Consider the following 18,078-nt stretch of genomic DNA (forward strand, 5'->3'; position numbering starts at 1 on the left):
TATCATTTGATTTTGCTTTCACCACATGAAGGACTTAGAAGCCGACATGTAAAATGTTCCTGGTTTTAACAGACATTTATCAGGTGCCTGCTATGTACCAGGCATTGAGCTATTTATAAATGAAGGAAACTAATGAAATTGTAGCTGTGGGATATTATCGTAAGGGGTGACTTCATCGAAACTTAAGAATTGGGCCTCCCTTTTCAATATTTTCAGGTAACACATTCACACATCTTTAACTTGAGGAGGTTCATCCCTCTTTTCTAATTTTGCACTTAAAAGGGTTGTTGTCAAATTGAAGTGTAGCGAAAGAAAGTGGCACCCGTGGGACAGTGCACATTTGTTTAATGATTATCTTCAAATTTCATTGGTGTTTTCAGCCCTGAAGAGCCACCTCCTACCCGCACTCAGACCCTGTTGCAGAAATCTGTGTCCCAGTTCCCTGGCTGTGTTTGCTGAAAGCTTAGCCCCCGGTTGTCGGCAGCATGGCATTCCAGAGCCAGCTTCCTGCTTTCCTTTGTCCTCATTCCTGCGCACACTAACCTTCCCATGAAAAGAGCCCCTCGCTGTAGTTCGGAGCCCATTACAGAGAAAGAGGGGGCAGGCGAGAGGGATTTCATGGTGTTAAACATGCCATTTTCAAAACACAAAAAAAGGAGGCCCTATTTGAAATGGAGAAAGACCTTCTTTCCGTTTCAGCAAGAAGCAAGAAGTAGAGATGCTTTAATGTCATTTCCAGCTAAATGCAGAATAAGCATATGTTGTGTGTGTCTGTGTGTGTGTGCACGTGCATGCACATGTGTGCAGGTGGGGGATAAACAATTAAAAAGCCACCCCAAACTCTGTTGAAATAAGAGCTGTCTGTGCCTTCACAGGTCTGTAAACTGGAGAGGATGAAAGTGGCTTTTTTCCCCGTTTGTCACTTCCCTCACGTGGCTGCCAGCATTATGCAAGCGTACAGGAAGGCAGGATTTTTTTTTAATGCATGCATGCGGATTAAGGTCAAGCCCTGAGTATCAGCCATGCAGCGGGCTCTCCCTTACAGCTGCAGCCACAGAGCCTACCCACAGCCGAGAGATGCCTTAATTGAGACGTGCTGTCAAAGTGACAAACACATTTGCATACAGTCTACACTCTATTTATTTTCGCCGGAAAGGTCTATAGTCTGCTGTTGGTTGAACATTCTTAATCAGTTTGCTGTAAGTGAACTGCCAGCTAGCTCACTTGTGCCGGCCACTTCTTCATTAGGTGACAGATTAGCTGCACGGGGGATGGGCCGAGAAACCACAGACCCCTTTCTTTTAACTCTTTCTGCTTTGCGCCTGTGGTAGGTTGTCCTTTGTCCTCCCCAGGCGCCTGGTTTCATTGATCGCTGACTGTAGCAGATAGCATTTCTGGAGCACCTACTACTGGCAGGCGTGAGTTTTAGAGACTTTCGTTCTTCTCAAAGAATATCTCTAGTGTACCGTTGCAAAAAATGCTTGCCACATTCTCCTACCAACTATACTTTTTTTTAAGTGATATTTTTCTTTAACTAGTCTCAGACCTGACACCCATACCAACTTAAGCCTCATCTTAAGCAATGACATTGGTAAAATCACAGGTATGATGGAATGGTTCGGGTTTTTTCTACGGCATATAAAATAAATTTGTTTAAGTGTTCATCCCTGTGTTACCTAAACCACTCGTGCAGCCTCAGTAGCATACCTTCTCCTCATGGGAAACATGGAACCCCAATATTTTGTGTCATCTCTGACATAGCCCTTTGAGGAAGGGTTTGTTAGCCACATTTTATGGATGCAGAGCTGAGGCTCAGGAACCAGGGCCATATCAGCAGCACAGAAACCCAGGTCAGCCTGACTCCAGAGCCCACACCACCGCCATTATCAGGCATGGACTTCAGCTATCTGATATGTCTGTTAAAGCTGGAGTGCTCAGCAAAATAAGAGCACTAGCCAGATAGCGCTTGCTCCCACAGAAAATCCCTTGTCGCAGGTTTGCCCTGCTGGGGTGTGTTTCATTCTTTAAGAACATCTAGCATTGGAGTGGGGATGGAGACTATAGAGATTGCTACATTTGTCTCAACCTTGCAAAGCTGGTGCCCATGCAGCCAGCCAGTAGAGCTCCATGCAGACACTTGACAGGGTGGCGGGAGCCTAACTGAGGCCCTTTGCAGAGCCCTCAAACAGCAGCTGGCAAGAGGGGAACTTAGTGTTGAACCAGGGCTGCCCCTGCCAGGGGAGAGGCCCACCTCTTACCCTTGCCGTAATGGAGTTTCCTTCTTTAAGGCTATGACCATTCCTGCATTTAAATATGCATCTATCCATCCATGTATTGAGGCCTACCATGTGTAAGATAAATAAGTCCACAGCCCTTGCCTTTGTGGAGCTCAAGGCATGAGGGAGACAGACCCACAAATGGGCAGTCCCAACTCCAAGTGGTAAGAAGAAACTGAGGGCCACACAGAAGTAACCTCTTCACCCCCAGGACCAGTCTACATAGGCCAAAGTTGGACCCTATAATGAAAAGATATTTTGTCAACAAACTGAAGCAAAAAACCAAACCAAACACATTGCCGTTGAGTTGATTCCGACTCATATTGACCCTACAGGACAGGGTAGAAATGCCCCATAGGGTTTCCAGGAAGCAACTGGTAGATTCGAACTGCCAACCCTTTGGTGAGCAGCCATAGCTCTTAACCGTGTGCCACCAGGGCTCCAACTCCCTATCGATTCATTTATTTTCTAAAGCTGGTGTATATAATGCCTCTCCGAACTTGTGGTGAGCACATGTTGACAAAATTCCAAACAAGAGCCAAATAAATGGATTTTTAGTTGGCCTCTGCATCCTTCTTATATATGGTTTCTTTGAAGAGTTCAAGATATCCCAGATAACTTGAGAATGCCCATTCCTACCTCGGAAAATGTTTAGGTTTAAAGTGCCATTAAATGACACCTCTTTTTTTCCCCTTCCAAGTTCAGAATCAATTGAGAAATGAGGCCTGGGAGACAGGTGGAGATAAAAATTCCAGCTTTTTACTGATAAATCTGAAAGGAGAGTATTACTGTCAACCTGAGACTGAATGGGCTTGCAAAAACTTCACCTCAGAATTAAAAAGACTTAGTTACTCCACACTGGAGAGATGGACAATTGCAGCCTCCCTCAGGCCATTAGCATAAGAATAGGCTGCCCATAAGCCAGGAGGAGCAGCGCCCTATGGAGAGAGCCAGAAGGGATGATGAAGCATGCTCAGTTCCTCCTTCCAAGCTCCCCCTGGGAAGGCACTCCTCCTCTGGGGAGAAGTGAGTAAGGGTGCAGAGAGAAGCTAAGGATTCCCTTTGCTTTTCTGTCCTGGGCTGGGGAGTGGAGATTCTCTCCTTTCTGTGGATATAGAAGGAGCAAGGAAGCTGTGTCCTCTTGAGCAGGACCTAGAAACCCCTCAATCAGAGCATCTTACCTTGACTCCTTTCCTTTTCAAGAAATCAGCAGAGGTAGCACCCCATGGAAGCTGCTCTGCTGCCTACAATTAATAAGATGAATAGGCCACTAGGTGCTTTCACATCTGTGCTTGTTTAATTGAATCTTTACCATCAGCTGGCAAGGAAGAAGGCGTTGTACCCACTGTACATATAAGAAGGAGTCCCTGGGTGGTACAAACAGTTAACTCACTGAGCTGCTAACTGAAAGGTTGGAGATTCAAGGCTACCCAGAGGTACCTCGGAAGGAAGCCCTGGCAAACTACTTCAGAAAAATCAGCCATTGAAAACTCTATGGAGTATAGTTCTACCATGACACACATGGGGTCACTATAAGTTGGAATCGACTCAACAACAATGGGTTTGTTTTTTGTTTTTGTTTTTTGACATACGCGGAAAAAGCTTCCGAAAATGTTTGCTTGAATTGGTAGCTAATTCATACTCTAAAGCCGGCAGCACCTCTACACTCTCGGCCCTGTGCAGCTCTCCATTCCCGGCTGAGGGCACTGGACTGAAAAGATGAACCCAGTGACTGGATTCTAGTTCTGGATGCACGCTGCCTGCCTGGTGGGCTTTGCCAGCTGGGCCTTCTCAGGAGCCCTTCGTTGATAGAGGAGTGGGAGAACGAGGCTACCCGAGAACATCATGACAACCCGCCTACAGGGTCCCCTTCTTTGTGTCTCCCCCAGTTGGTGGTCCTGCAAACAAAGAAATCACCTGCCTTCCAATCTGATAGATTCCAAAAGATGCCTCTATTCTAAACCCCTTAAATGAGAAGTTTGAAAAACTAGTTAAACCAAAGCCAAAACCAAACACTGTGGTGGCTTCCGAGGTCTTGCAACAGTGTGGTTTGGATACCGCCCCCAGGAGCAGCTCTTGGAATGTGGTTGCCTGTTTGTCCATATGGGTGGAGAGTTCTAGCATGAGCCAAGTCATTTAGCGCCAGTTGTGGACAGGGTTAGAGAAGCTGCTGAGCCAGCAAATGCCTTTTCAGCACCCTTGGCTCTGAGTGCCCTGAGAAATTCCTTCTGCCCGTTTGAGCTTGGATTCCCTTCAGTTCAGCTCCAGCACGTATTCCCATGTTCCCCAGATACCTCAAACCACAGGCCTTCAGCCTGAATATACACTCACCACCAAACTCACTTATCCTCCTCCATCTCCCACCTCAACGAGTGGCACCATCATCTGTCCAGAAGGCTGGGTCCATTCTTCACCTGCTCAGAACCTCTCTCTTCTGCTTCCTGAACTCCTCTCCATTCATCCCCTCTTCATCTCCTCATTCACAGCTTTGGTTCAGGCCATATCATCACTCACCTGGATTTTTTTTTTTCCCTCCCAACCAGCCCCTGGCCTGGCTCACCTCTGCTGCATTCTTTACATGGCCTTGGAGAGTCTGCATGGGGCATGCACAAGTGGTCATGTCACCTCCTGCTCCTGGCCTCCCCTAAAGAGTCTATCTTCGCCCCTTAGCTTGACATACGAAGCCCTTCACTATCTGCCTGTCTACCTCAGGGCAGGGCCCCTTTTGTAAATCCTCCGACTTCCCTTGCTTCTATTTGTGCTGTCCCGGAACTTGGCACATATAACAGTTATCATACAGCCTCGTGTTGTTTTTTACATTCTTGTCTCCTATATGAGAATACGAACCTCCTGCAGGTCCACTGTTCTCCTCAGGGCCTGGCACTGAGCTGGCAGTCAGTAAACGTCTGGTGGTTTTATTACTGGTGTGGGTTTTTAAATTAATTAGTAATTGATCGATTAATGTTTAAGTGCTTGCTGTGTGTCCAGCAAGTTATTTGGTTTTATTTCCATTCCTATGTCTTCATTTGAAGAAGAAAACTGAATATCCCCTTAGTGTCAGAAAACTATTTCCTAATATACTTTCCATAAATGAGGGTTTTGTTTCCAAGTAGAAAAGCTTTGTGTTATAGAGATTTATTTTGTGTTTTTATGAGCTCCTGAGGTCTAGTCATATATGGCCCAGGAATGGAAGGATAGGAAAGAGGCAGAGGACTGAGACACCCCCTGTGCTGCAAGGATGGGGAGACATGTGGAGGGAGAAAGTAGTCAGGAGAAGGGAAAGACCCAGGCCATCCCTTGAATTATGTTGGGTAAAGCAACAGAATAAATCAGACATAAAAATTTAATCTGTAAAAGAGAGTAGGACATCACTCCATTCACAAAAACGAGCTCAAAATGGATCAGAGACCTAAATATAAAATCTAAAACGATAAAGATCATGGAAGAAAAAATAGGGACAATGTTAGGAGCCCTAATACATGGCATAAACAGTATACAAAACATTATTAAGAATTAAGAATGCAGAAGAAAAACTAGATAACTGGGAGCTCCTAAAAATCAAACACTTATGCTCATCCAAAGACTTCACCAAAAGAGTAAAAAGACTACCTACAGACTGGGAAAAAGTTTTTAGCTATGACATTTCCAATCAGCATCTGATTTCTAAAATCTACGTGATACTGCAAAAAACTCAACTACAAAAAGACAAATAACCCAATTAAAAAATGGGCAAAAGATATGGATAGACACTTCACTAAAGAAGACATTCAGGTAGCTAACAGATACATGAGGAAATGTTCACAATCATTAGCCATTAGAGAAATGCAGATCAAAACTACAATGAGATTTCATCTCACTCCAACAAGGCTGGCATTAATCTAAAAAACACAAAATAATAAATGTTGGAGAGGCTGTGGAGAGATTGGAACACTTCTACACTGTTGGTGGGAATGTCAAATGGTACAACCACTTTGGAAATCGATTTGGTGCCTCCTTAAAAAGTTAGAAATAGAACTACCATACGATCCAGCAATCCCACTCCTTGAAATATATCCTAGAGAAATAAGAGCCTTTACACGAACAGATATATGCACACCCATGTTTATAGCAGCACTGTTTACAATAGCAAAAAGATGGAAGCAACCAAGGTGCCCATCAATGGATGAATGGATAAATCAATTATGGTATATTCACACAATGGAATACTATGCATCGATAAAGAACAGTGAGGAATCTGTGAAACATTTCATAACATGGAGGAACCTGGAAGGCATTATGCTGAGTGCAATTAGTTGCAAAAGGACAAATATTGTATAAGACCACTATTATAAGAACTTGAGAAATAGTTTAAACTGAGAAGAAAACATTCTTTTGTGGTTACAAGAGGGGAGAGGGAGGGAGGGTGGGAGAGGGATAGTCACTAATTAGTTGGTAGATAAGAACTACTTTAGGTGAAGGGAAAGATAACACACAATACAGAGGAGGTCAGCACAACTGGACTAAACCAAAAGCAAAGAAGTTTCCTGAATAAACTGAATGCTTCGAAGGCCAGTATAGCAGGGGCAGGGGTTTGGGGACCATGATTTCAGGGAACATCTAATTCAATTGGCATAATAAAATTTATTAAGAAAACATTCTGCATCCCACTTTGAAGAGTGGCATCTGGGGTCTTAAATGCTAGCAAGCAGCCATCTAAGATGCATCAATTGGTCTCAACCCACCTGGATCATAGGAGAATGAAGAACACCAAGGACACAAGGTAATTACAAGCCCAAGAGATAAAAAGAGCCACATGAACCAGAGACTACATCATCCTGAGACCAGAAGAACTAGATGGTGCCCGGCTACAACCAATGACTGCCCTGACAGGGAACACAACAGAGAACCCCTGAGGGAACAGGAGAGCAGTGGAATGCAGACCCCAAATTCTCATAAAAAGACCAGACTTAATGATCTGACTGAGACTAGAAGGACCCCAGTGATCATGGCCCCCAGACCTTCTGTTGGCCCAGGACAGGAACCATTCCCGAAGCCAACTCTTCAGACATGGATTGGACTGGACAGTGGGCTGGAGAGGGATGCTGGTGAGGAGTGAGCTTCTTGGATCAGGTGGACACTTGAGATTATGTTGGCATCTCCTGCCTGGAGGGGAGATGAGAGGGTGGAGGGGGTTAGAAGCTGGCGAAATGGACATGAAAAGAGAGAGTGGAGGGAGAGAGCAGGCTGTCTCATTAGGGGGAGAGTAATTGGGAGTATGTACCAAGGTGTATACAAGTTTTTATGTGAGAGACTGACTTGATTTGTAAACTTTCACTTAAAGCACAGTAAAAATTATTTAAAAAAAAAAAAAGAGAGAGAGAGTAGGACATGTAACCAAATGCAAAGTGTGAGCCTGAATTAGATTTGAAAAAAGCATCAAAGGAAAAGTTGAGAAAATTTGAAGATGGACTGGGATGTTAGATGATATTATGGCATTATTAATCATCTTCTTAGGTTTAATGACAATATCATGACTATGTAGGGGCTTATCTTTATTCTTAGCGGAAGTAATTTAGGAATGAAGTTTCACGGTGTCTGCAACTTTCTTTCAAATAGTATGGCAAAAAAATACACATACGCACACGTGTGCACACGCATAGTCACACACATCCATTCAGATAGAGAGAGAGAGAGAAAGCAAATCCAGCTCCTGTCTTCCCGAAAGTATTTACCTGCTGAAAGACAAATGCTGGTCAGTTGGTGGAAGCAAGGTGGACAAAACACATTCAGAACCAGGCAGCTCTGGACATACATTTTAGCTCTCTAACTAGCTAGTGACCTTCAGTAAGTGACTTAACCTCAGTGAAATCCAGCTTCCTTATCTGTAGACTGGGGATAAGAACGTCCAGGTCATGAGTTGCTGTAAGGATTAGATGAGTAGCTCCGTGGCCACACCCACATCAGCCCTCAGTAGATATCAGCCTCTTTACCCAGTGGGGAGACAGAGGAGCCAGCTGTCAGTCACCTGTTGCCATCCCCTCGCAGCCAGCCCGTCTTGCCAGTGTCTGGGCTCTCAGAAAACTTACCCCCCATGGCAGCTGTCTTGCATACCTGCCCACAGTTGTAACCGATCTGTGTCCTACAGATCTTGGTGGGAAAGACAGAACCTAAACCCAGAGAAGGGAGCACATCGTGCCGAGGGAGAGTGCAGGCAGCGTGGCCAGGAGTTGGTGCTGGAAATAGCAGACAGTGGTGCCCAAGTCTGACACAGGTGTGTGAGCAGAAGGGACCAGGCATGAGTGAGCAGGTAAGCGTTGTGGCCTGCAGTCCAAAGTCATTTTCTTGGGCTAACTCACCAGCCCACTATCAGTCTTCAAGGCAGAGCCCCCAGCATACTGCTCTTTCTAACCCTGTTGTTTGCAGATTATGTTTCCTCCTTTTTCATTTCCCTTCTTTCTGCTCTTTCCAGCCCTGCCTTTGTGTGAGAAAGTGGGAGCCATCTTGGTGGTCTCCCTGCCTCCCCTCCCTCCAGCTGCTCCAGCTGTGAACCATCCTTTATTTTAGCTGCAGATGACCGTGATGCAGCTCTGCCTACGATCCTGTTGGGGTGGCTGTCCAAAATCCTTTTGACTTATTCGTTGCCATTACCAAAACATTACCAAAAGCAGTGTGGCCCCTGACTGGTGGGTTTGTCAGGTGTCTCTGTCAAGGGCGTCTAGCTGGCTCGGCCTGTCTTTCCAGGCCAACTGGCTTTTTCATAGCCCAGGCTAGCTCAGGGACAGCTTTCTGATGGAAGGTTAACAAGGCCAGGGGTTGCTTCTCTGAGCAGACACGTTAGATTTCAGGAGGAAAAACTTGCCAATCAAAAAAGAGAAGTAAGATTCTGGAAATTCATAAGGGCGGAGTTGAAAATTCAGGAGGTTTCTGATTTAAGCATTCAGTGTTGCCTTCTCAGATATTATTTGTTCTGCTACAGGGAGCTGGAGAAGGCCAGCGAGCTCAGCAGTGAGGGTAGATCTCCTGATGTGCCGTGTAAAGCCTGAGAAATGTCAGCTGCCAAATAGAAATCCAGGTTCAAAATAGCTATTTATTTTCTAAGCTGCAGCACCTGGTATCCATCCAGCACAGGTTAAAAGATGGCTGCAGAAGGGCCAGAGGCCAGGAACAGTCACCTCCCAAGCACCCCTCCTTCTAGGACTTGAGCACTTCCGCAGCAGTCTGTGCAGCTTTTATGTACTAGGCACTGGGTGATCTAAAGGCACTTGTGGGAAGGGATGGGGATACATTGCTCACCCCATGCAGGAGAAATGGATCTGTGTTCCAACTCTAGGCACCATACAAGGCGATTCCCATAGGTTAGCCAACTTAATCTTCTCAGCCACCCTGTCAGGGTATCAGGTATTATTCCTTCTTGCACAGGAGGAAACAGGCTCAGAGAGGATGGGGACTTAGCTAGAGTTATACAGATCAGAGGCAATAGAATCAGAGATCAAAGCCATGTCGGTTTACCCTAAAGCTCAGTTCTTACCCCAGCTCTGGGCTAAGAAAGCAGCAGTTTCCTGCTGGGCTTGTAGGAATCGGGCCAGTACAGCAGCCTGTGCAGGTGACCCAGGGTACCAAGATGTCGGAACCAAGTATGGCTGTTTCTGGTTCCCTCCCAGATCTCGGGCCCTCCGTAATGTTTCTGGGCCTCAGTTGGCACCAACACAAGGTAGCTGGTATTCTGCACCTGATGTAGAGTCTGCACACTGAACTCACCATTCTGGGTGCTTTCCTGATGTGTGTGAAGCAGTAGAATACAAGATCAAAGCTGGACATGTGTGGGAGTTAGTATTGGGGGGTGTCAGGGGCCAGTCCAGTCTCAAAGACCAGAACCAGGGCCTATACTGGGAATCTGTATCAATTAGGGTACTTTGGGTTGCAAGGGACATAAAACCCAAAAGAGAATTTGTTGGCTCACACTAGTTTCAGGTGTGGTGTGATCCAGTATGAAATTGTGTCAATCAGACCCAGTTTTTTGCTGCATTTCTTAGCTTTGTCTCCTCTGTTGGTGCACTTCTCAAGCAGAATTTCCCCTCTTGGTGGCAAGGTGGCTGCAGCAGCTCCAGAACACACTTTCCCAGGTGTAAGACTGTCAGGAAAGTGAAGGTCACTCCTAGTAACTGCCGCACAAGGCATGGGATTCACTCATTGAGCCAACTTTGATCATTTGCCTGTTTCAGAAGCAATGGTTGTGGCCAAGGGTTTTCTGTGTGTCACAGGTGAGACACACAAAAGTAGTTCCTGGAAAGGAAATCAAGGAGCTGTTACCAAGAAAGGAGAACAGAACAAATTGATAAATGCCCATAGGGCTCGAACAGGAGACACTGCCCCAACCCCTTGTCCTCTTGTCTGACGGTGGAGAAAAGTTTTCACACCCAGGACTGTGGAGGATCCTGAAACCAATGGAATGTGCAGGGCTGAGAATCAAGATCTGAAGTCAGCCATGGTACCAGTTAGAGAGGGGACAGAAGAGAAATAGCAGGTCAGTGCATGGCAGACCAGGGAGGCCAGAGCCAGGAGTCACAAGTTATAAGATACAGTTGTCCACAGTCACCTGTGATAGCTTCTGGGGACTGGAGTGTGGCAGCGTCAGCTGCAACCCAGAGCCAGGAGTGGAGAAGGATGGAAGCCAAGAATCTAGGTCGTTAGTTCAGCAAATAATCACTGATACCTTCTCTGTGCCGTTACTGTAAAAAATAGGGGTGACCGTGACATGGTCCCTGACTTCAAAGAGCCCACATCCCCACAGGAGGTGGTTCAAGTTAACCCTGATGAATAAAACCCATCTGGTAGTTTTGAAAAGACCAGATTTTGCTTGTATGATCATGCCATGGGGCGTCTCAGAGTCCCCTTTTCATTTGTTTTAAACGCCAACCAGTTTGATCCTCAGGGCAGTTCTCTGCCAGCATTCTCATGAGGTACCCATCATCTCATCACTGTTGACTTGCTAGAAATCCCTCCAAAATAGATTCAATGTTTAATTAACACCCTTGCTCTTCCTCTGCTTCAAGGATGAGGCAGAGGGCTCGTTTTCCTAGCTCTCTAGGATGGGTGGGAGCGGCCTTCTTCAGGCTGTGTCTCAGATATATGGTGAAGGCGCCGAGCCTGAAAGACCAAACCCAGCAGCTGCTCTAGGATGGAGGTGGCAGCCGACTTCATGTGAAGTCCTGGAATCCCCTGCAGCTGGCTCAGGCAGCCCCCACTTGCTTTCTCCAGCTGGTTAAATCATTTCTTTGGCCCAAGAAAACCCCAACTAAAATACACAACCAAAAATAAATAAATAAACTCATTGCTATCAAGTCAATTCCAACTCACAGCAGCCCTGTGGGACAGAGTAGAACTGCCCCATAAGGTTTCCAAGGAGTGGCTGGTAGATTTGAACTGCTAACCTTTTTTTGGTTTGCAGTCGTAGCTGTCAACTGCTGTGCTTCAAGGGCTCCAAGATACACAAAGAGGAATGGAAATGGGGCTGGCCAGCCCAGGAAATAGAGCATGGCAGATCAAATCAGGTGTAGAGTCCAGCCAGGAAGGGAGACCTGAGCTGGGCTTTGCACCCAGGAGCTGTGTTTCATCCTCCCTTCCCTTAGATGGCGCTCTTCTCTGACTCTGGCCTGCTTCCTCTGACTCTCTGCACTCTGAGGAGCTCATCTATGCCTATAGTTTCTAGCACCACATTTATTCTGGTGGCCCCCAGTCTCTGCTTCTAATGCGTTCCTGTTTCACAAGTTCAGCCCACTGGAATCTTCCCTGGAATGTCTTAGTCTTGTCCTTGGACTTCCCCAGCTTGACTTCTCCTGTGCCCCCTCAGAACCTGTACAGGGGTCCTGTGTCTATCTCCTCAACTGGTCTGTGAGGCACAGGGGCATTAAGAAGCATTAGCAAGCATTGATGTAGGCAGGCCCTTCTGCACTCCAGAATGCCAGTCCCTTTCCAGGGTTTGCCGTATCCAGCCTTCAGGGCCCTGCCAGGAGTCACTGTCTCCCAAGCCAGCTATGACCACAGCAGGGCCTTCTGGGTTGGCAGCAACTGCTGTCCTCCACGTCTGGCCAGTTCCTTCTCACCCTGCACCGTGGACAGAGTCCCTTCCTCTTCTCTACTCCCCAGCACTTTGTATTCATCTATTCACCAGCTCTTCATGGGTGTCCAGGCCAGATCCCATGCTGAGATGAATATGTTCCCACTGTCTCCTCTGCCAGGAATGTCCTTCCTCTTCTGTTTCACCCACAAAATCCTATCAACTACTCCAGGCTCATCTCAAGCATCTCTTCACCCAAGAAGCCCTCCCTGACTTCTCCAAGCAGAGTTCTTCTCTCCCTGCTCTGGGCCAGCCTCCTCCTTGTAGCTGCTTGGTAGAGGTGCGCTTACATGCTGTCCCCAACCAGGGACAGTGTGGGCCTCCTCTCTGCCTCCTCAGCACCCTCCCAGGGCCTGGCACAGACGAGTTGCCTAGTGAGTGTCAGGCAGTTGGCTTAGTGGTGAGGGAGTAAACACGAAGTGGCAGCGAGTCATGGGAAGGGGTGAGGGCAGTTCTGTTCACCCCTGTGCACTTGAGCAGTCCATTGGTTCAGCAGCACAGGAGAAACCAAAAGGGGCGGCTGCTGTTCCGCCATGCCTGTCTCCACCTTAGAATCCCCGTGTGGGGTGCCATGTCATGAATCACAGGCCTCCCAAGTCCCCCAGGTCTGTTCGTGTTCAGCCGTATGACAGCGAGGTCTTGCTGCTGGGGGACTGACCAGACCCTGAAACAGCATTTCTTTTAAGATCTGTGCTGGAGCCATGTGGACTCCAGCTCCCTGCCAGGGAGATATCGAGCCCAGCAGGACAAGAGCGGGAAATCTGATTCACTGAGACCAAAGGAGGCATTTTCTCAGATTAGAATTCTCGGTGTTGAAGTTGGGGAGTTTATCACAGCAGGGAAGGGGAAATAAAAGGTAAAATATTGAAAATAAATTATGTCCCACAAGAGCCAGGAGAGTCATCTCGGTGTCTGCAGCTACATGGAGAGTCGCCATCCCATGGCCACAGAAGTGTCGCGTCATCCCTGTCAATCCCTAATCCCATCAGAGCCAGGCACTGCCAGTGAACTAGGGAAATCAGGCTGTCTCTGCCGAAGGGAAGGGATGGTAAGGATTAACCAAGAGATGGTCAGGTAAGGAGCCGTCAGATGGGTCGGGGACATTTTCATTATGGTGTGGACCTCCTGTGTCTGAGCCAAGCCCCTCCACAAACATCATGTTTCTTAATCCTCTCAACAGCAAAGTAAGATGAATGTGGTCATTATTATCCCCAGAAACCTGACGCTCAGAGAGGCTAAGTAGTCTAGTGACCTAGGTTGTCCTAGGTCACACAGCAAGTGGCAGAGCCAAAATTCTAAACTAGGCCTCTCTGATGCTGGAGCCCAGGCTCTCTCCTCACTCCAAGCCCTCTTGTCAGGCCCTCCTCATCAGTTCCGCCTGGTTCTTGAGGCATGTGGTTGTGGCTTCCTGTGTTTTGGGCCATGGTTAGGATCCAGCCGTGTGGCTCCATGGCTGCCAAGGTCATGCTCACTTTGCTCTGCTTCTGCCTCACTCCTGGCTGAGACTCATGGTTGCTGCCTGGCCTCGGGACTTTGCTTTATCCCAGGAATACGTCAGACAGATCCTTGATGCCTTGACACAGGAGTAGTAATCAGAATGATGCTGTACTTCTGAATGCCTGCTGTGGGTCTGGCAATGTGCTCAGCAGGGTGCTTGCATTTTCTCACCTTATCTTCCCCAGACTTACACAGTAGGGACTACTAACCCATTGCTGCAGAGTTGGTTCCAACTCTTAGCGACCCTATAGGACAGAATAGAACTGCCCCCATAAGGTTTCCAAGGCTGTGGTCGTTAGGGAAACAGATTGCCACGTTTTTCTCCTGTAGAGCAGCTGGTGGGTTTGAACCACTGACCATTCAGTTATTAGCCCAGCGCTTAACCACTGCACCACCAGGGCTCCTAAGAGACTACTGTTACCTCCCTTTTCAGGAGGCTCAGGGGCCTTGCCCTAATCCCCTGCCTGGTAGAATGGAATTCAGATTCAAAGCCCCTGCTTCTTCTACCATACTGCCTTGCTGGCCTGACCCTGGGACAGCCTGGCGGTACCAGCCGCTTCCTGGCAGCTGAGGCTGCATGCCAATCTTCTGCATGCTTTACCTGACCTATTCCCTAATCTAGGTAATCGTTTTTGCCTGCTTAGTTTTATTATCAGCCTGTTTAGTTCCACATCTTCTGGAATACTGTTACAGAATTTCATTTATACTGCAAAGAATTTAAAAATGTAATAAAAGGACAAAAGGGAATATATAAAAGGGACTTCTCCCAAGGGATGGTTGATTATATCCCACTTAAAATGCACAGCGTAGGGGAGGATTACCATGGCTTGGAAGCAGTTTGAGCTGAATTTCTGGGATGTTGCTGCCCATCAGCCTCACCTTTCCATGGTGACAGCCATCTCCCAGCCCTGCTTGGGATTTCCAGACCCAAAATCCTTCCTGTTAGATTCCCATTTGCACTTTCTAGAGGGTGGATATTTCCAGATGGGTAGCAGGTTGAGCCTTGGCAAGATGGTGCCTCGCGAGGCCCGGTTAGAATGAAGCAGTTAGCAGACGACAGTGACTCTCCAGATGCGACAGCCAGGGAATTGTTATCTCTGCAGAGACAGGGAGGGAGAGAGGGAAGGAGGCCACACACCATCCAAAGGGGTTAACTTTTTTCACAGCCAGTGTTTCTATTTCCTACCCCATGATGACTGACTAAGGTTTCTTCTCCCTCTGCTTACTCCCCATCTTTGTGATTAAAAATCTTGAACATTTGGGCTTTGTCTGCCAGGCAGGACACCAAATTGTTCTTTTATCCCCTAATTAATTCCATCCTTCATTTATGCAACATGTCATGAGGCATGCTAGGTGTCAAGCCGGATCTAAGGCCCTAGGGTCACAGAGGAATGAGATGTGCTTCCTTGCCTTCTCAGCAGTTGCTATCTGGGAGAGACAGTAACCATATAGAAAGATAAATGCTAATGGACATGGGCGTACTTGCTAGAGAGGGAGCCTGAGGATGGAGGGGTGGCGGTGGGGAGGGAACAAGGTCAGGCTTCACAGAGGTGGTGACGTTTCAGCTGAACCTTGAAAGATGCATATCAAAGGGCAGGCATTCCAGGGAAAGAAAATGTAATATGCAAAGGATAAGAGAGTCTGACTCTTCAGGGAAAAGAGGTCTAGCGTGGGAGGCAAGAGGCAGCTGGTGAGGTCGGGAGCTAAACCATGGAGCTGGGCAAGTGGTCAGCCCTGGGGGAACTCGAGTTGATCCTCTGGGTGACTGGGAGCCAGTGAGGGATTGTATTCAGGGGCAGGGCAGGACCAGATGAGCAGCTGAAACCATTTGCTCTGAGGCACTGTGGAAAGGGAGCTAGTGGGATCCTGACCTAGGATACTGGTTTGGGGGATAAAGGTAAGGGAAAGATTTGAAAGGTTTAGGAGACCAAACAGACAGAACCTGGTAGTCAGCTGGATGTCCTCTGTGGTCTGCATGGGTTCTGGGGCAACTGTTGAAGTTCATCTTACAATGGCACAAGGCCGGGCACCAGCTACCTTTGTCTTCACTTTGCTGACATGCTCTCGAGAGGTTTGAGATGCAGCCTGTGAAGAAGGGAGTCTTTGGGGATGTGCCGTGACCCAGAGTGAAGGCTCTGCTGAGGGGAAAAGGGCCTGATTGGAGGAAATAGGGGACAGTTCACTCCACCCCAGAGCCTGCTTTGACCCCCAGGCTATCTAGCAACCAACCACCTTCCTTTTTACGCTCTTCTGTGGGTCCTGCAACCACTGAGGGTACCCGGAGCTAACTCCACCTCCCCTCTCCCCCATTCCAAGGAATATTATGGCTCCTGCTCTCCAGGCTGCCAGCTCTTCAGCATCCCAGGTCATTTCTGCCAAGGATGATATACAGTAGTATGCTAAACCAACTTTATGGGCAGCCCCTTAAAATGCAAGACTCTGCTCATGATGGATGGAGAACATCCAGTTGTTTAGCCAGCCACTTACGGTGTGTTGCAAACCTGCATGAACCACACATAGGCATCTTGTTAGGCTTGTTACACCCAGGACCCCATAAATAAATAAATTTTTTTTTTTGTCTTGGTGCATCAGGGCTGGAGTATGGAAATAGAGGCACTACATAAATAATACACATTTACAAAACAGATAATATCAATACATTAGTGTGTGTAGCCATCGCCAAATCACCTAGCTTGACAACCACGAAAAGCTCCAAGGGTCTGCCAAGTGATTGGCTTCCATCCATCAGTGTGCATCAGCATTCAGAATGACCGCCGAAAAGAGGGGGTCCTCCTGCACACTGACCTTGAGGCCTTTGAATTGAGGCAAGTGGTGAGATTGCAGGTGGGCACCCTGACAACACAGCTTTCCTGCCAAGGTGTGAAACCTACCGCGGCCGTGTGTTCCCGCAGCTGTCTTAAGGTCTGCAGCAAGCAGAAGGCTGATTAGTACCAAGTTGCAGGATGCAACGAGTTGCACCTTTTGGAAGATGGTTGGCTGTGGGGTAGAAGGAGGGGGAATGGATTTTCTAATTATGCGGATTTGCTTTTGCTTGCAAAGGGAGCGAGTGGGTTGCCTTTCCAAGCGACTCGTGCAAGAGCCCTGTCACTTACAGCCATTCACCCTGAAGGTGGGGTTGGGCTTTTGGAAAGCCAGTGCCATGTCTCGGCTGCCCCTTTTTGAGCTCTGAACCCCACTGGGCATCTGGTTCTAGCATCTGGAGCTCCGAAGAAGCCGCTGACAGAATGGCCTCTGGAGCGGGCGCCCCTCCCCTCAGTTGTAATGGCACAATGCTGGATTTCAGTGTTTTAAATGAAAAATATATGCAGTTAGCTGTGCGCTGACAATGTCCTTGAGGATTTGACAGTGAGATTTTCCAGCAGTTGGTCTTCGTTAGGATCCTGGCGGTGTTTAATAAGGCAGTCGAACTGCTGGCACCTTGGGTTCCTGTTTGTTCTCCGAGGGCTCAGGGGCTGCTGCGGTAAGCACATCGACCAGAGCTGATCATTACAAGGGCGTACGCCACCATGAATAAAAATGTCACACGTTTTCCCATCTCACAGCGGTACAAAATGTCAGTCCTGTCAAACACACATTGCAGGGAGCTGTGTGCAGTCCGTACAAATTGGAGTGCTGCATATTCCCCCAGCCTTCTGATATTCTTCATTTGAAGCTGAAGAAAAACAGTTGTTAACCTATTAGCTAGGATTTTAAACTCTACTGAGGCGGAGGCTGGGTAGACTTTGACACAGATAGAAATGTATTCCAGGGTCCAGGAATTTTAAAACCAGGTTCTCCATCCATCTGTTCCGAGGGGGGAAAAAGCCCCTCTGTCTAGTGAACCTGACTGACTTTCTTTAACAGACACACTGGGGAAATTTTGGAAGATTTCACATCTGAGCTTCCCCTCGCTTCACACTTTTGCATTCCACTCAAAAAGCCTCTTGCTTTTTGGGATAGCCCTGGGGCTCAACCTGTTAGGCCAGGATACCTCTAGGCTGGGAGTTTTTCCTGATCAAGAAGTGTACCAGAGATGTTGCCAGCCTCGCAGACTGAGCAACTCATGTGATGGCGACAATGACTAGTTTGTCTGGTATGATTCAGATGCTTGCCAATGGCCTTACTGATAATTTGATGCTGGCTTCATACTCTCGTACTAGCATTCACTTTGCGCTAACCTCGTGCCAGGCCTGGTGCCAGAAGCCAGGG

At 47.6% G+C, this 18,078-nt stretch overlaps 1 protein-coding gene across 26 annotated transcripts in view; it reads left to right on the forward strand.

Moving 5' to 3' along the window:
• DENND1A (DENN domain containing 1A) overlaps window positions 1–18,078 on the forward strand; it is a 566,188-nt gene that overhangs the window by 508,049 nt on the left and 40,061 nt on the right. The gene's annotated exons all lie outside the window — the stretch shown is intronic.

Source organism: Loxodonta africana, chromosome 9, assembly GCF_030014295.1.
Source record: "Loxodonta africana isolate mLoxAfr1 chromosome 9, mLoxAfr1.hap2, whole genome shotgun sequence".
Lineage (NCBI taxonomy): Eukaryota > Metazoa > Chordata > Mammalia > Proboscidea > Elephantidae > Loxodonta > Loxodonta africana.